The sequence below is a fragment of the Gossypium arboreum genome, chromosome 3 (assembly GCF_025698485.1).
Source record: "Gossypium arboreum isolate Shixiya-1 chromosome 3, ASM2569848v2, whole genome shotgun sequence".
Lineage (NCBI taxonomy): Eukaryota > Viridiplantae > Streptophyta > Magnoliopsida > Malvales > Malvaceae > Gossypium > Gossypium arboreum.
Window position 1 is genome coordinate 107,066,620 of NC_069072.1, and position 20,730 is coordinate 107,087,349.

Below are 20,730 nucleotides of genomic sequence, written 5' to 3' on the forward strand. Positions count from 1 at the left end.
ATGACCAGTAGTGTACCGAATGGTTCAATGGCGTAAGTATGTTTGCTAGTTAATAATGAAAATAAAACCATGTTGTAAGTGATACAGGTACCTAATTGGTACGTATGAGAAATGAGCTCATTAGAGAGCAATGACTTGTACAGATGGTAATGAGTAAGACAGGCTTATGCTTATCCTTGTGTCATGAGCATGATGATTATTGATGAATTGTTATTGTATATTTATTTATATGCAACTTACGAAGCTTTTATGCTTACCCTCCTTTCTTTCCATTTTCTTATAGTGCCGCCTAATTAGCTCGAGGATAACTTGGAGTCAGAGATATTGATCACACTATCGCCCGAAACCTTCGGTATAGTTGGATTTATATTTTTGAATATAGCATGTATAGGGCTTAAACTTGATTATTTTGTGTCTTTAAACATTGGCCAAATGTGTAGGCTTGAGATAAGTCCCACACTTTGAATTTACTGTTACTCATTTTGTTTATATGCAAAGATGATATTTCCTTAGTTGAGTAAATTGCCTTAGGAAAGAATGTCTATTTTAGTTAATTTGGTTGTATGGTATAGACTAGAATTGGTGTTGGTTGAGTTTGTGTTATTTGATGTAGGTAAGGGTGGCAAATAGGCTTGGTAAATAGCCTTATTTTGTCCACACGAGTAGGCACACGGGCATGTGTCTAGGCCGTGTGTGACACACGATTAGCCCCATCGGTGTACGATAAGGCCGTGTGTCCCCTGCATGTAAAAATTTCAAGTCAGTATGCATGGTAATAAACACACGGGCAGAGACACAGCTGTGTGTCTTAGCCGTATAGAGGACATGGCCTAGCATACAGGCGTGTGCTATGGCCGTGTGACATGTTGGGTGTGCTGACGTCAGAAATAAAATACTCAAGTTTCCTTACATGGGCTAAGACACGGTCGTGTCAAGGCTGTGTGAGCAGCATGGGCCAGGGACACAGGCATGTGTCCAAGCCGTGCGAAGTCTGCACTTGAATTATGTAAAAATTGTGTAAATAAATTGGCCACATGGGTAAGGGATACTGGCGTGTCCCTAGGTGTTTAGGCCGTGTGAGACACACGGGCCATCAGCACGACCATGTTAAGGTGGTCACACGGGCATGTTACCCTTCCACACGGGCGTGTGCCTTGTTTTGAATGCAAAGTTTGCATAGATTGGATAAGGACCCAGAGGGATTCCGAATGGTTTCCAATGGTTTTTTTAGGTCTATATTAAGAGGTTTTGAGTAAAAATTTAAAAAGTTTTAATTTGGGCTGAGTCCTGGTGACTTAAGATGGGTTGCATGCTTGAGACCAAATTAGGTAATGCCTTATACTTCGCCCCGATTCGAGTAACGGATATGGGGTGTTACAAAGTATGGCTTGAATCAAACTATACTTCACATCTGGAGAAAACATATCTGTGAAGTCTACACTTGGAATTTGACTGTAACCTTTTGCAACCAACCTTGCTTTATATCTGAGTTTTTCAATTTCTGGGTTTTTCAACCTTGCTTCACTAGATCTCATGTTCTATTCTTATGGAGCGATTTCATCTCTTCTTGAATGGAAAGCATCCATTTTCCTGAATCTTCATAGCTAATGGCCTTAGAATAAGTAGATGACTCTTGATTTGCATTTATATCTTCAGCCAAGTTTAAAGCATAAGCAACTAGATCAGCCTCGGCGTACCTCTTTGGAGGATTAATTTCTCTTCTAGGTCTATACTTGGCAATGAATATTGTGGTGAAAAAGTAACTCTACTATAAGTTTCTGTACTAACATGAGGAATAGACTCTGTTGTAGATTCTGGATCAATTTGTAACTCCACTTGCCTCATATGTGTCCTTGGACTTTAATGATCTTTATTGGAAGAGTTTTTAAGAGATAACTAGGCAGCATAGCGATTTCATAAAAAATAACATCTCTGCTAATCACAACTTTTCTATTTTCAAGACACCCTAACTTATATCCTTTAACACTAGCCTTATAACCAATAAAAACACATTTAATGGATCTAGGTTCCAATTTCCCTTTATCAACATGAGCATACGTAGGACACCCAAAAATCTTCAAATTAGAATAATCAACAGGATTACCAGACCATACTTCTTGTGGAGTTATTTTCTCAACGAAAGTGGACGGAGACTTGTTAATAAAAAAACATATAGTAGAGACCACTTCAGCCTAAAACAACTTCGGTAAACAAGCATTCGACAACATACATTGAACCTTTTCCATGATTACTCTATTCATCCATTCTACGATGTCGTTTTTCTGTGGAGTATGATGAACAGTCAAGTGTCTCATGATCTTTTCTAATTTGCACAATTCATTAAACTCATCATAACAAAATTCCAAGCCATTATCTGTGCAAAAGTGTTTTATTTATTTTTCTGTCTACTTTTCGATCATATTTTTCCAAGTTCTAAATGTGGAAAGCACATCACTTTTCTGCTTCAAGAAGAATGTCCAAACCTTTTTGGAAAAATCATTAATAATCGTCAGCATATAATTAGCGCCACACCTCGAAGGCACTCTAGATGATCCCTAAAGATCAGAATGAATATAATCCATCGTTACCTTTATGTTATGGATTTCTCTAGCGAATCGAACTCTCTTTTGCTTCCCAAAAACGTAGTGCTCACAAAACTTCAATTTGCTAATGCCTTGTCCATCCAGAAGTCCTCTTTTGCTCAATTCTTTCATGTTGTTCTCAGTTATATGCCCTAAACGTATATACCAAAGTCTAGTAATATCATCATCTGAAAAGGAAGAGGAAGCACCATCTGTATTACTAGTAACAGTTGAACCTTACAAAACATATAACTTGGAAGTCTTTCTTTGCCCTTTCATCACAATGAGTTCTTTCAGCTTGAGCAACACCGGAACATCCATCTTTTCTTTCCTACTCTGATTCCATTTAGTGATTTGCTTTCGCTGAAGTTCAAAATTCTCTGCATATAATGTGTCTCCAATTATGCTTTTTGTTGACTTCATGAATTGCTCATTTCCACTTATTGGCACTCCCGCCCTTCAACATAGTGCTGTCACTAGATGAGGAAAGAAAAGTCTGATTTCTAAATCTGGACGCATCTCTTCATTTCTTGAAAAATCCAACGTCCTGCAAGATCTGTTTATGCTGCAAGATACCATACAACAAAACAGCTCAGAAAACATTAATATTAGAAACATTAACGTCACGTTTGGTTCACTGTAATGGAATAGGGTTGTAATTAAATAGAGCTGTAATCAGTAATTTAATTGTTTGGTTAGAGCTGTAATCAGTAATTTAATTGTTTGGTTGAATGGAATGGAATGGAACTGTAATAGTATTCATGTGTTTGGTTGAATGGAATAAAAAGCTAAAACGACGAGTCCTTTAGCGTAATTTTTTAGATGATGATTATTGTTATTAGATTTTAATAAGATTACTATTAAATATAATTTAATAAAAATAATAAATAATAAATAATTTAATTATATTTTAATATAGTTATTATTAAATATACTTTAATAAAAATAATATATAATTTAATAACATTCTTAATATAATTATTTTATATTAAATTATATTAAAAGATTTTTAATTTTATATAAAATTATATTAAGATATTTAAAATATTTTATTACTACCTTTCAAAATAATACACTATTATTTGAATCAATTGCTTCTCAAGTTATGTTCATTATAGTTGACACACAACAAATACATTCTAAAAGCTTAATTATTAATGACTTTAAAATATTTAAAAATATTTTTGAATTTGACAAATTCATATCTTTAACTCTTTTTAATCTAATTTTATTTGTTTAAAATATATACATTTTATTCTTACTATTTAAACCTTCCTTTTGTTTTTAAAAATAATTAATATTAATTGTTAAAATATTTAAATTTTATATATCAAAATATTAATAATGAACCAATAATAAATTATTTTCTTTTATATCCTTGCTAAAAATTATAATATTAATGAATTTAAACATCACATTTACTTTAGCCAATAATATTTTATATCATAACATCACGTCTAAAGTAAACTAAACACTTTTAAACTAAATTCTTTAGAGTATTCATCCTCTTTAGGAATATCATCATTCTTGATTGTACCGTAAAAAAACAATTTGCTCTTTACTTTAGCATAAATGTACTAATTTGTCTATTTCTTAAATAGAGATCAAAATACAATCTGACTCGTAATATAAGAGCCTCCATAATAGTTCTACCTTTAAGCAATCTCACCACTAGTAATGAAAGCTTTCCATGGCCGAGTTTTACAAGCTAATCCAATGTTAGACTTTATGCCTATACCTGTTACCAAGTTCTATACCAAGTAAAAATTGTCCTCAACAAAGAAAAGGTACAACCCTTATTTCCCTTTATTAGCAATTTCCATGGAAAAACAAAGAAAGCTTAAAAAAAAAAATTATGGGGCAAATCTAAGTTATTTCACCATAATTAAACAAAGAATGACTAAAAACAATTATCACATTTTTTTTTCACATTTTCCTTTTTTAAAATAAAAAACCATTGATATAACAGGGAAGATGGCAACACCATGAAAGTCAACAAGAGACTAAAACTTCAAAAATCTTTTTAAGTCTACCATACTCTTACCAAAATGAGCTTTTTTTTAAGATCTCAAGGCTTGAGTGCCAAAGCAAGTCCAACCTTAGGGCTCTTATCAATGGACTTTGTATCCACCTTTCTAGAAATGGTAAAGAGGGATTTCGGGCACCACTCATGCTGGATGAGTGCGCTTGCCTTGTCGGTATTGTTCACTCATGCCTTGGTTGTGGTTAATGGATCCAATACATGTTGTGTACCCACGGTGATGGTGTTCACATTGGTAGAGAAGCTATGGGTCACCTCAACACCAACAATAGTGTTGGTTGATGGATTCACAATATGGTAGTAAGATGCATTAAATAAATCACCCTTTTCATTCATTCATTGACAAACAAGGTATTGAACTTGAGATTATATCATTTGGAATGTTCAGCCATAGATAGGTATATAGCACATAACCACATACAGAGCCAAAGAAGTAATGCGGTCTGCATTAGTAAAGCTCAATCCCGCGTTGCGTTTGGTGAAATTCCCAGTCTTTGTGTTGAATGAGATATCGGTACCTAGTGTAAGAACATTTGTTCCAAGCATACCTGAGAAGTTAACTATTGGGTTGGCAGTCAATCCAATGCTTGAGCTTATCCTAGCACACTCATGCAAATACTGAAGTTCAATCTAGTATACAAAAAAGTGACAAAAAAGACATGTCCAGCAGCATTTCAAAACAAATTCTAAGTAACACGTTCTCATGACAAAAACCAAACCAAGAAGGAAGTTTCAAATGATACAAATTGAAATCTGAGGCAGGATTTTGTACCTTGCGAGATGTCTGATCAGGTACTCTAAAGCCAAAGATTGCCTTTAGTGCAGGTGCAAGTTCATCAACTATTATGGTGGTAAATAGTCGATAAACATAATGTACTTTAGTACAATAAACGATTTTCAAAAAGGCTTACAAAAGATGGCAAACATATATATCAACAAAAAAGGAATATAAGAAAGTAAAAAAGGAACTACGAACTCAACTAAAGAGAACCTTTAATTGAAAAGCATTTTCGGCAAAATAGGTCAAGTTCTGAGTAGTATGATGTTCTAAACAATGTTATCAAGTAGATATTCTTCTAGTTAAAGCTCGAGTTTCAAACATGGAAGGGATAAGACATGATTACTAATTTTATTATAATAGAAGACGGATGAAGGCCGAAAAATATATAATGGAGGAAAGAGCATCGTATCTAACTTGCAAAATAGAAATTTCGACCAAGAATTCAAACTTATACATAAAACTAGAAACCAATAAAAGGAGTAGATGAAGTACTTACATTGGAGCTCCACTTTGATATTAGTTGTAACATTCTTAGACTTCAATTGCTTATTAACATCAGCTAAGAAAAGATCACCTTTCTTTGTTCCGGTAGCGGTAATTACCTGAAAATAAATGGAAAAACAACAAACAACAAGTTCTCATAGCAAATTGAGAAATCGAACATCTTTCATAATACATTGCAGTTAAAAGATTGAGATAACCATGATGAAATTCAAGAAAAATAGCTGCTATTATACTTCAAAAATTGAACACTCTCACATGTTTGAAAAACAGACACCTTACTTTTAATTTTAGCTTAAATTAAACATTTTTTTTGTAATTAACATAATTTTACAATAAGACATGGATTTTATATAAAATTAAATATGATCAAAATCACAACTTGGGTTTCACATGACAAAGCATCTCAAATGTATTCTTTAATAATAATTAAAGAAAACATAATCTAGAGAAAAAAATTTAAACAAACCCAGAAAATAAGAGTCAAACTTACAACACCAGTAGAAGAGCAAACAATCAAGCAACAACCTTTTTTTCCTTGTATTTATAGAAAATAAAAAATGCTTGGAGAGGGAGAAAAAATAGTGGGATAAGAAAGAGAAGAAAACCCATTAGTTTTGAGCGAGAAAGAATGGTTTGGAAGAAAGAGAGGGAATGAGGCATTTAGAGGGGGTGGAAAAGTGTTTAGGAGAAAGAATTTGAGGCAGTAGATGAGAAGGGAGGAAGTGTTTGGAGGCCATGAAAATGGTAGTTTTGGAGGCAAAAGAGGAGAGATTACGAAGGAGGAGATGGAAGCATTGATTGTAGGAAAGAAGACGCAGCATAACTCAAACATCTATATGCTTGTTTGGCTACCTATCTATTTTTCCCTCTACTGGAGTTGAAGGAAAGAAGGGAGTGCCTATCGGTTGGGCTAAGTCTGAGCATTTTTTAGCTGAGAAATTGGGGAGGGTAAAGTTGATTTTCTAAACAACAAATGAGCAATTCGGTGGGGAGGAGAGAGAATAGAAATGCTCCCTATTCCCTGCATAAGGCTATAATAGAATACACTCATAATAAGGTATTCCACTCAACCAAACGACTATTTGTGGTGGGCCCATTGAATAGAATTAATGGCATAGCCATTACATTGAACCAAACATGGCCTAGGTGCGAGTGCAATTCAGGTTCCTATAAATTGCATCCACATTTTGGAAACATGGAATATAATCGCTTGATTGAAATTAGTCAGCATTTCCAAATCCGACCTGTAATTCCATCTACCTCTACAAATATTGCTAGGGAATAGGGAGTCATCTACCTCTCGGACTGTAATAACAATCACATAAGCTCTAGTGCCATCTCAGACTATCTGATGTTTAAGAGAGGCATAGAATTCGTGAACTAGAGGGATAACAACATTCTTTTTGGGAATGATACAAAATTGTTCCCAGTGGTGATATCAGACTAAAGTCCAAATTTCTTTCCAGTGGACCATAAAGGGTTCGAACCCTCATTCCTGAATGAACAGTCTCCCCTAGGACTCGAGAAAATACTTTTGTACATTCAAATGATGAATCTAATGGGTTCTAAAACGTCAAGTGTTTCTTGGACCAAAGCTTTCTTGCTCTTTCGTGGAGGCATTTTTTTAGTCAATTTTTTAATCGAGAAATAGATAAATAGTAATCAATGGAACAATAAATAGAGTTTAGTAAACTTAACTTAATCTCCTTGAACTCGTATATAATTCTTCTTTGATCAGTTGTTGACAATTACTTCTAATTGCTCCTAATGTTAAAAAAGGGTTTTGGAAATTAGGGGTTTTAAAAAGGTTTAAGAAGATTTGGGTGTTAAAACTAGGTTAAGTTAACTTAAAAGGATGTTTTTAAGGTTAAAACTATTGGTATTAGGGTTAAAATTCAGATATTTTAAGGGTTAAAATGCTGGGTTGCACGACTGGGTCGGGTTGACCCTACAGAAAATTGCAACAATGTCGCAATACAGGGGTTCTATGTCGCGACATCCCTAGCAGATTTCCCATGTCACAACATCAGGGTTCAGTGTTGTGACACATCTTCCAGTTTTAAAAAAAAACTTGGAAACTGTCTTCTATGTCGCAACATAGGTTAGTGATATTGCGATATCAAGTTGATTTTTGAATTTCTTTGTTACTACCCACGGTGTTGCAATATGAAATGTTCGTGTCACGACATTGACATCGTTTTCCCAAATTTTCCTATCTTTAGAGTGCTTCAAGCATGTGTTAATCCTACCTGTAATAAATTGGTTAACAAAATATACAATTTGTACAATTAGTAAGAATTTCTACGTAAAAATGTTATGTCCTACTACCGGACTCACCGTTAGCTCATTCAATATACACTAAGGTACTCCTTGAAAATTGCTTCTACCTATATTGTTCTAACACCCATCATGCCTTTCTACTCATCTACGGTTGTCTTTTTCCCTAAACTTGCCTTTTTGGCCTACTTTAACTATTGACAACTCCTTCTGCAAATCATAGCTATTGATTATTTGTAGGATCACATACTCGTGCAACCACTTGAATTTTTGCTTAACATTCTTACTTCGTAAGAAGGTTGAGAATTGTGGTTCATATTCATCACTCATTTTATTTTTGTTTATCTCATCAATCAGGACTGGCTTATCAAGAGTGAGCTCTGATATGATTGGCAAAGAGATTGGCAGAAAATGTTGCACTATGCTACTTAAACTCTATCTTTGATGCCTTTCAAATTCATCCATTTATTTGCAGATAATTCTCCTGAATGGTTTTTATGAGAATTGGATATTTCGTGGCTCCAGTAGCTCAACGCCTATGTTCATCAATTGTCCTATTTGAATGACGCTGGTTAGACGATTATAAGTCCTATATATATACATAGTCCTCATATTGTTAAACATCCAGAAAATTATTAGTTTATTGAATTGCTAGGGTGTTTGGTTTAGGACTAAAGACATACAAAGAATAGTCAATTCAGGCTTATTAGCTAAGATTATTGGTTTCTCTATATTTTGCTCTGTGAATTCTTAAATCAGTAGACATGCTTCCATTGAGTTGAGCATAAAGGTTATCGTCTCTGTTGGTGGGTCTGTGTTATGCAGCTCTAGTGTTTCTGCTTGATCGAAAGATCTCACAATTGCGGGAACAATGAGTTCTATGTTTATCTGAGTGTTAGATTCACTAGCCATTTCCCCTACCAACTCAATACCTTCCTCTGTTGTTGTTTTGTTCACCGATTCTAGATATTCTTTTGTCTACTGAAATGAATAATAGTTTAGCAATTATTTTCCCTTGCAAATATCTCTGATGGCATTCTTTCCTTTTCTCAACTCTAGAATTGCCACATCTTGATGCCTTTCTGATGGTATACCAATATGGTCGTTATCATCTTGAGAAAGGACTAGATTTCTCCTCAGAGTTGATTTAATTCAATCATTAATAACCGTTGGTTCTTCTATATTCTAGAGTCCTCATAGACTTTTTCTTCATTAATGTCGAAATCATAATCTAAGTCTTCCTCTATCCACATATAATCAAAGTAATCCATTCTTCTATTGACCAACTGCTTTTGGTTATGACGGTTGTAGTTCTGATTCAGAATGTGCACTAAGCTATTCCTAAAAAGACACAGATGAGTAATCGCAAAGTTAGCTAGTTAGATAAATTAAAATTCGTATCTATAATCTAAAAATTTCCTCATTATTCCTTCTGAATGCAAAAATTAAAATTAAACTAGTGACGTTGCCTCCCTAACAATGGCGCCAACAACTTGATCACCTCCGGACCTACTAACTTCTAGAGTGTGAATACTACAGTAAAAGATATATTAATATGGCGGTATTCGCAAGTATACGGGTCTAGTTGTAATATAGTTACAATAGAGTAGGTGAATACTCTGAGGATCATACCCAAGGTAGGCGAGTGCTAAAAAAATTTTAACCTAAACACTTAAAGATCTAATTAGTACTTTAGTTTAGTTATAGTATGAAGGTTTTTATAATAGTAAAAATAAAATAATATAAAGAACTAAAATTTGAGAGATTGAAGAATAGAAATAATTGAATCTAGTTATGGGTGATTAGCTTACTTCGGTAATTTCCACCAACTGTCGTTTTGATTTCTTCATCAATCATCTAGTTGCTATCCCATTAAGGTCTTCTGATCTTCTACTCAATTACCGAGTCGACAAGAACTACTTATCTTTCGACCTCACAGTCCAAACTAGTTTGGGTTGAAGGTGTTCATGGATGGGCCATACTAATTTTGGGTTAATTTCTACCTTGATGACTTCCCAGGGTTGTCAGGCCTAGGGTTTGTTTCACGTTCTTCCTTTCTCAAACAACTATTCCATTAAGTATCCCAACAAAACAGTTAACAGATCATACCTCCACTCACTAATCCTATAACAGCCCGGTTTAGACCCTGGTCGGAACAGTGGTTTCGAGACCATAAATCTTAGTTAGAAAAATATTTTAATATTATTTTTGGTGTTTACAACATGTGAATTTGTATGTGTGAAAATTTCGTGAGCTAATTTTATCGTTTAATAACTCAATTTGAGAAAAACAACTTAATCGCGTAAAATGCAAAAGTTGCATTCTACTTGTTAAAGTGCCTTATTTGTTAAGAAATTTAAATGTGTAAGTCCTTATGTGGTTAGTAGACCTTTAGTTAATAGGATGGACAAATATAGTAATCCATTAAGTGTGTTATAATGTTAAATTAAGGGTTATTATAGTAATTTAAATATTAATGACTAATTAAATAAAAAAATGATAAAAATTAGTGGGAATTGTCATCTTTCTCACCAAAATTTAAAGGAAGAAGAAGCCATTGTTGAGTTTTAAGGTTCGTCAATTGCATTAGCAAATTTGTATGTGATTTTTGCTCGATTTTTGATAATTTCTACATTTTTAAGATCGTTGCTTCGTGTTTTAGCTAACCCATACTTTAATTTTCAAATTGATGATGAATTTGAGATTTTCCATTGTGATAGCTTGATGAATTTTTTGTTTGATGATGAAAAATAAATATATGTTGTTAGATTGTCATGTTTAATTAAGTAATTTTTAGTAAAAATGTCTATTTAGGATTAAATGGTGAATTTTGTAAATTGAGGGGTCAAAATGTGAAATAAATGAAATAAATGGGCTGCTAGGAACCTTAGTGAAATTCGGCCAAGCTTAGGTGTGGTGAAATTTTGAATATTTTGTGTTTTATGAAATAGGGACGAAATTGTAAAAAATGTAAAATGTTGGGGGCTAAAGTGAAAATTTCCCTTTTATGTATTTTTGGATAAATTTGAGTACATATGTGATTAAATAAGTTAATATATATTAATTTAGATTAAGAAAAGATGAAATCAGATTTGAATCGGGGAAATCAAAAAGTTGTCGAATAGCCATTCCAGTCTGTTCGTCTCCATACGAGGTAAGTTCATAAGTAAATAATTGTTGTTAAATTCATATGAAAATGTATTTAATTGTGCTGAATTGAATTTTAGTAACTATATATGTGTATGTTGAATTGATATAAATATGGGAGAAGTAACTACGAGCTTGAAACAATCGAATTACAACGTCCGAAAGTCCCGTACAAACCATAGGAATAGTTAGGATACATATGTCATGACATAGGATTTTGGTATTTGATTTCGTGTAAGGCCACGTCTAGGATGTTGGCATCAATTTGAGATTTACGTGTAAGACCATGTTTGGGACATTGGCATTGTATATGATTTCATGTAACATACTGTCTGGGATAGTGGCATCAATATTTGATTATATGTAAGACCTCGTCTGGGACGTTGGCATTGTATGAGCTTTTCAAGCTATCTGAGTATCCTTATTGATTCCGAATGGTTCAACGAGCAATGTTAAGTTAAGATCAAATGTGAAATCAAGCTAAATGGTTCAGGTACGTGTGAAGTTAAACGTTCATGAAAATAAGGTAAGTATGGTACTTGAGATGATGATATGAACTATGCATGTTAAAGGTGTGATCATTATGTACATGAGATTGTTCATATTCGTCCATGTTGAAATAATCATGCTAATGTTCATTTGATAATTTATTTGCTTCTAACTTACTAAGCTTTAGAAAGCTTACTTTGTGTGTGTTTTTCATTATTTTATAGATTATTGAAGCTACCGTGAACTCGGGGATCGTTAAGGATCATTGTCACACTATCGAACATTATTTTGGTACTTTTGAAGTTGTAAATATTAATATATGGCATGTATAGGCTAGTGATGTCATGATATGTGTTATGTGTATTTCTTGCCATGTGATATGGTATGAATATGATTGAGACTATGGAATTGGTTTTGGTATAGACTATGTGTTGGAAAAATGTTATAATTGATGTATATGTATAGTCTTGGGTGAATGGCCATCTTGGTATGATTTGGTAGTTAAAATGGTATGCTTTGATATGAAATTGAGTATGAAATTGATTGGTGATATTGTGGATTGAATTATGCATGTTTGGGTATGGTTTTGGTTGCTATTTGGTCATAAATTATGCTTTGGTTGATGCTTGTAGAGATGACCTTTTTTGGGTGGCATGTTGGCCTTATAAATGACCTATTTTTGTCCACATGGGTAGAGACACGGGCGTGTGTCTCAGCCGTATGCGACACACGGTCATGTTACACGACCGTGTGTCCCCTAGGGTACCCTACAATTTAAAGTCAGTATACCTTACAGTTTTGACACGGACTAGACACACGGGCGTGTCTATTGGTCTTATGTGGCATGCTGGCTGGCACATGGGCGTGCGGTCGGCCGTGTGACCCAATTCAATAACCTCCCTAATTTTCCCACAGCCATAGCACATGGGCGTGTCCTTGGCCACGTGGTACAAGTCAGTATGTATGCCCTGTTTTCACACGGCCTGTGACATGGGCGTGTCTGGTAGCCGTGTAAGACACACGTCCTGTTCACACAAGCATGTAACCCTTATATCTTTGAAAATTTTCTATGTTTCCCAAAGTTTTTTTTTGTCATCAGTTTAGTCCTGAACCCCTTCTAAGCATGTTTAAGGTCTCGTAGACCTATTTAAGGGACATTGTGAATATGATTGAATGTGATTTGATAATGTGTAAGCTATGTATGTAATATGTTTGTAATATGTTATAAATGGTTCGATAATACTTCTTAACCCTAGTCTGGCGACGGATGCGAGTTAAGGGTGGTACAAATCCCCCATAGAGGGATTAGTTACTCATGGTTTCCGTAGACAATATAGAATCGATATAAAGAGAAAACATGCTAAATAAATTGACAATATAAAATTTATGAAAGAGCCTGATTGTATTAAAGATTGATTGCGAATCCACAAGGTTTTATTGTCTCCACAATACAAATCTCTCAAGATAGAATAAGAACGAATGAAAATAAATTTAACCTAAGAAAAGACAAAACTAAACTAAAATTAAAAGACTAATTCTAGGCTAAGTGAATGGTGTCTATAACATGTGACAAAAGAGCCTATTTATAGATTTCAGGTGGTCGTCATCCTTATCCCTATGGTCACTTGACATTCTCGAGCTTTAAGTTTGATTGTGTAGACCAAAATGCCCCTATTTCGTGTTTATTTCTCATTTAGAGTCGATGTCGCAACACACCAGATCTTGTGTCGCGACATAGCAGTCAGTGTACTCCTACTGGGATATCTTCAGGGGTATGTCGCGACATCGAAGGTAGTTTCATGATTTCTCCATTCTGCTCCTTATGTTGCGACATCAAGCATTTCGTGTTACAACATAGTGACTAGTGTTAGTTTATTACGCCTTTTAATTGTATCCTACGCACTTAAAAAGGTCACTAGCTCACACTTAGGCCTCATTCGGCCCCTAAGGTCAATGAAAGACACAAGTTGCACATTTTATTAACTTAATGGAAACTTAAGAAATCATAATTAAAACTTAATAAAAAAGCTTGTCTTCAAGCTCATAAAGTGTGGAAATTAATTTAATATGCTACACTGAATTACGACAGATCAGGGGGGAGGCTTACGAGAGGTTCTGCTTCCATACATAAAGGATGCTTATGGAAGGTGCTTGCTCCCAACGTATAGGGGAGGCTTACAGAAGGCCCTAATCCTAACACATGAAGGGAGGCTTAGGAAAGGGTCCTGTTTTCACTCATGGAAGAAGGCTTACAGAAGTCCTGCTTCCACACATGAGTGAAGGTTTACGAGAGGATCCTGCTTCCACACATAGGGGAAGGCTTAAGATAGGAATTTGGATGCTTTATAATGCATGATGTTTGATTTAAAAACATTTTATAGATGAGAAGTCACGGTATTTTATTATTTATTCATGCTATACAAAACTTGTGAAGGAGGAAAGTAATGAGAGTAACCAATAAATTTGAAGATACTTACTTTTAATTTATCTATAAAATTTGCATAGATTACAAGTGTTCCAAGTCCATGGCACAACTATATTGTCAATCCAGTCCAGTCAATATGATCCAAATCCAATGACAGCAACTTTGTGACATGGTTCTTCTCATGAGGTTGAAAACCAAATCTCCCACTAGAAACTCTCGTCTATGAACCTTGGAGTTATAATATTTGGCCATCTACTAATCTCTGATTGCTAAGCCAAGGGCTACCTAATTTCTAGTTTCGTCTAGAAAATCTAGGTTCTTGCAAAGAAAGTAACTTCATTGCCTTGAGAAGTGTAGTACAACACACGATGGATGTTGAGATCGATTTCTATAGGTACCACTACTTCAATCCCAAACAAAAGGTTGAAAGCAGTTTCCCTAGTTCCATAGTGTGATGTTGTTCAAAGAGACCATAAGGTTAGAGGGAGTTCCTCTAATCATCTGCTCTTAGTCCCATCTATTTTTTTCTTTAGTCCTTGGAGGATTTTCTTGCTGGTGGATTCATCTTCACCATTTTTCCATGGAGTCTTGACTGAACTATGGATTTAGGAAATGTGGAGATTCCCACAAAAGTCCTCAAACTTCTCTTGCAATTAGGTTCCGTTATCTACAATTATAAACTGTGGGATCCTATACTGACATATAATGGTTTCCCATACAAAAATCTACATGTACTTCTCAAATATGGTGGCTAAAGCTTCTTCTTTTGTGCCATAACGAGTGGGAATGGACCAATTATGTTGATTCCTCAAGTGTAAAAGGGTTACGGGCTGGAGATTCTCTAGAGCGGTTCTGCTCGCTGTTGAGGAATTGGAGAATTTCTGGCAGGACTCATATTTGGCAACATACTTTGCTGCATGTTTTTACATTGAAGGTCAGTAATAACCCTACTGTAAGATTTTTTGTGTGAGAGCAGTTCTCCTTGAGTGATGCCCATAGATTCCTTCATGGATATTTGCCATTACGTAGTTAGAGTCAAAAGGTTCATCGCCAACAAACCTACGAACGTTTGGACTGGAAATATTGTAGCAAAAAGATATAAAATAAAGCAACGGATGTCCATAAGTATAGGGGTCAAATTATAATATAGTATTGTTGTAACATCCCGAAATTGGGCCTAGTCGAAATAGTGGTTTTGGGACCACAAATCTTACATTAAAATAATTTTTTTATGATTATTATGAGGCCTAGGATATGAAAATAAGCATATGTTAAAGTTTCATGAAGAAATTCCAAGTATAAGGTGTCTAATTAGAAATTAGGGACCAAATTGAATAAATTTCAAAACTTGGGTTCGAGAAGCAATTTGTATGAAATTTATTTGGATTATTAATTAGGAGGTCTTAAATAGCAATTTCCCCAATTTCTAAGTTTTTGGACAAAAATGGGCATGCATGGAAAAATTTGAAAGTTTAGTATACAAGGGCATTTTGGTCATTTGGTAATGAAATTAACAAAAAAAGGAAAATGAAAGCTAAAATCAGCCATCTTCTTCCCCATAGCTGCTGAAATTTGTATGTTCTCCATAGCTAGGGTTTCAACATTTTCAAGCTCAATAGTAGGTGCTCCCTAGCCCTGTTTTTAATGTTCTTCGTATTTTTGAGATCCTCTAACATGCTCTATCTATTTCTACCCATATTTTAAGCTAGGGATCATGGTTAGAAATTTACCCATGCATGAGGTGCTTGTGTTTTGATGATTTATGGAGGAATAGGAGAGATTAAAGGATGGTAAACAACTTTTACTAAGTAGATTTTCATGGAAATGGCTTAAAGGACCATTTTGTAAAAGTCGTAAAAATGGGTAGAAAATGTGAAATGAAGGAAAATGTTGGCTGCTATAAGTATAAAAAATATTCGGCTAGGCTTTGGTAACCAAGAAAATTACATGCATTTCATTATACGAACCTAGGGACTAATTTGTAAAAGTTGTAAAAGGTTAGGGGCAAAATGGTCATTTTGTCCAGGTTGAGTTTTATGCTAAAAATGAATAATGTGAGGTATTAATAATTTATTATTGCTTATATACACTCCGAGAGACCAATCTCGGAGGTCAACCGAGGAAAACAAAAGGTTTTGGAGTAACCGAAATTCGAATCGGAAACGATTATCAGGTAAGTTCGTGTAACTCAAATGTAGACTATTTAAATACATTAAAAATGTATATTCATGTGTGAATTATTATATTTCTATTCGTTGTGAGATAATGTATGAAAAATATTGTGTTAATGAAAAGTTGATAAACTGTCCCGGTTGAATAACAAGGATATCTGATGGATTTTTCCGGAAATGAATTGACAGTAAAAAGGATCTAGCTTGGACGGGTGGTCCTAAAGTGATCTAGCCTCCCGAAGAATATGTGTGCTAAAATGGATTTAGCCCAGACGGGTAATCCGATTAGTATCTGAATTTAGCATGGACTGGTAATTCAGATCCGAGCTCATAAGAGTATTTGTCGTTGTAGGGGATTTAGCCTAGACTGGTAATCCTAACATTACTCCATGAGTTTACATTACAGGGGATTTAGCCTGGACTGGTAATCCCGCTGTAAGAGCAAGGTTCGCGAGAGTGCGTACTTAAAATGATCACTTGCATGAAATGACGGTAAATGGGATATCCATCGAGATTTCGAGAAATTCAACAGGGTTAAAATGAGAAATGAGAATGGAATTTCTTGAATCGATGAGCTCATCTAAGATTAATGCTATAATGTATTGACATGAGACTAACTTGATGATTGAGAGTATATGATAGGGAAATTATATTATACTTGTTGGAGTGAATATCTAATATGGTTGTATGCTAAAAAACTGGTAAGTTTACTTTCCAGTTATCCGAACTGACTAAGCATGTTAATGCTTACCCCTCTCTCCTTTCCCTTGTCTTACAGAGCTCGTGGACTCATGAAGATTGGAAGTAGTTGGAGCTCCGATCACACTATCAAATTGTCTTGTTTTAGTATATAGAAACTTTTATGTTGTTATAATGGCATGTATAGGATTCTTTGTCATTTTTGTTATATGTGTCATTTGGCTAGCCAAAGTAAAGGCTTAAATGATATGCTTATTCATTTTGTATATGGCTATGAGATATGGCTCATATTGATGTAGGTTGGAAGCCTACTAATTGTGCATGTTTATGCTCTAATGTTTCATGTGATGGTTGATGCGATATACCATGAATGGACGTGTGTAATATGACCAAATCAATTGGAAATGGTTTATGTCATAATTGGCATGTGTTATAAACGGGGCCAAGTATAAAATGGGATTTTTGAAATGCTAACCCTAACACAAAGAGGTAATATTAATATAGGTTAAAGAGGGACATGAAGTAGCATGTATGACCTTGACCAAGAAGGTTTAAAGTGTACATTTATCCCATGATAAATGTCCAAGAAGAATATTAGTGTGTATGGATGTTTGAGGGTGACCAAAGGCTTGAAAAATAGCCTCCAAAAAGGTCCACATGGGTAGACACACGGGCATGTGTCTAGGCCGTATGTGATACACGGTCAGTCCTCATGGGTGTGTTGTACGGCCGTGTGTCCTTTGCACCTAGAATTTTAGGGCAGTATGCATGGTAGTAAACACATGGGCAGAGACACAGCCGTGTGTCTCATCCGTGTGGAGGATACAGCCTCTGGCCACGGGCGTGTGCCTTGGCCGTGTGCTCTTAAATGAATGATGACATCATAAACAGAATGTTTAGGTTTTTGCACACGAGCTGTGACACAAGCATGTGCCCGGCTATGTGAAAACCCCTGTAGGTTCAAAATGAAAAATAATTCCACACGAGCCAGGCACACGGGCGTGTCCCAAGCACACTGGTGTGTTCATTGCCTTCACACGGGCGTATGAGGCTTAAACGTGAAAATTTTTCTAAAATTTTCTTAAGTTCTCGGTTTAGTCCCGGACTACTTTTAATTCATGTTTTGGACCTCGTAGGCCCATAATAGGGAAAATATGATTTTGTTCAAATGGTTCTAAATTGGAATGAAATTTTATAACCCGTTCTTCCTAGAATGTTCATGGTTGTGTACGGTAATGCCTCGTACCTTGTCCCGGTCTCAGGTACGGGTAAGAGGTGTTACAATTGTACAATGGGGTACAAGAAGTACTCCGAGGATCGTAGGAGGATGGATTAAATCTAAAATTATCTTCTACAATAGAAGGTCTAAATAGTACTCATTGAAAATTATATTACGATAATGAATAATAACAACTAAGGTCATAAAATTAAAGAAAATTACTAAAAAGAAATTGACAAACAATGAAATCTCAAATAACAGACAGAAGATTAACTCGCTTCAGTGTTTATAATTAACTTCAGAACTGGGGTTTGAATGAATTAGTTAATAACTAACCAATTATTACCTCTCGACCTTTAACTGATTAATTAATCGATAAAAACCACTTATCTTTCAACCTCACAATTTAAACCAAGATAAATTATGAGGTGCTCGGTAGACTTATCCACTCGACCTATCTATCTAAATTACTTCTTATGGTCATCAATCCTAGGGTTTAAGCATGCATAATTTAAACCAACTAATTCAACAACGAACCCTCATTCTTTCGTTAATTGCTCTCACATTCGCTTGTTAATATTCCTAAAGAAATTAGTTTCTCATGAATCTATATGTCATTTCCCAAGAATTAATTTAATAAGTCAAAACACACAAATTAAACCAAAATGATATGGAGATAGAAATTGATTCATTTGATGAGCTCATGTGCTCAATTTTGCAATTCCTTTACCAGCTAGAGAGATATCGATGTTAACAAGAGAGAAGTGAAAGAAAAATACTAAAATACTTAATAACGAAGACTTGGACTCAAATCAAATCCTAGTTAAAAACCAGAAACAAAATTTTTTAGAAAATAAAATAAAACCTAATTAAAACTAAATCTACTAACTAAAACCCTAAGAATGACTTTTTAAATCGCCTCACATAGCTCAGCCTAAGCCTTGCTATTTCTAGGCATCATTAGTTGCCTTATTTAGGTCAAATTCAAGCCTAAAATCTAATGAATATGGATTGCATGGACGAAAACAACCCTGGTTAGTTTCTAGCCCTCATCACAGTTGTGTAGCAATACAGGTTATGCGTGTCGCGACACACAACTTTAACTTCAAGTTTGGAGCTCATTCTAATGTGTTGCGACCCGGTTGTCATTCCTAATGCTTTTAGGCTTAAAAATAGGTATCCTGCGAGGCCAATTAAGCTCATTAAAACTACCTAAGTGCCATATTGGCCCAATAGGTCAACTAACAAAAAATTATTGCGTAAAAATGTTTATTTTTCAAGAAAATAAATATAAGCTAATAAAACTGAAAATGCATAAAAACAATGTAAAATGGCTTAAAAACAAGCTCGTTAAGTGCCGAAAGGTAACTAATTTGCCACTACAAATTGTGGCAAGTCAAATGCCCTCACATTTAACTCGTTGCTTTTCCTCAACCAAACAAGAAAAAACTAAAAGAAAAAAAGTAAAGAAAACACACAGTAGAAATAAAGTACTTTAACATGCTTCATACACAAGATTGGATCGAAGCAATATAAACAAGATAATGTGGTTAAACATGTAATTCTAGTGCGATATGTAACTAACTCTTGATTTTTAATGTTAGAGTAGTTAGTTCAGTAAATTAAAAAGAAAACAAATCAAAGAATGTCAAGAATAGTTATCCATCAAAACAAGTACACAAATATACATTTATACTCAAAGAAATATACGTAGTAAGAATTTTCAATCATCAGTTCAATTTTCATCCATGCAGTGTATCACTTAGGTTACATAGGACTTTTTAGCTTGTAATGTTTTGCGGCTTAGGTTGGTTTTGACTTTGAGAAGAGACTCGATGAAATGAGTTAAGCACAAAAATAGTTTGGCACAATATATTGTTCCCAATACAACCCTAATGTCCCAATTAGGCTCACCACCTTATATTCACTTCCCTCACCTTCCTTTTCTCTTCATTTTCTAAGGTACAATATAGTATTCATAAGTACAATCATTTTAACGAGTCTTTTATGCAAGAATAAGTATATTTTTTCCTTTTTTTTCTACTTACTCTATTTTTATTCATTTAAGGTTTTCTCGCTTGGATCTTCACCTTTACAAAGCTTTTCTTCAATTGATATATTTTTCATTAAGGCACAAACTTGCAAGAATCTTATATTTATTATTCTAAATCATTCTTTAGTTTTCACTCTCAATAATATTTTTCTTTATTTTGAAACCTTCATTATGTATCTACCTAACCCTCAATATTAATGGCTTGACGTCTAAGTTCGTGCCGGGACCAAGAAAAAAAAAAGATTAAGAGATTACTCATTTGGCTCATGGTTTCATTCATGGTTCATCAAGAAAATGGATTTAGGCTCAAAATAAGGTAGTAGGGAATTCATGCATTCAGTC

General features: G+C 34.6%; 1 pseudogene; it reads right to left on the reverse strand.

The window, feature by feature from the left end:
- Positions 1–4,650: 4,650 nt before the first annotated feature.
- LOC108475074 (mitochondrial outer membrane protein porin of 34 kDa-like) overlaps positions 4,651–20,730 on the reverse strand; it is an 89,094-nt pseudogene continuing 73,014 nt past the window's right edge.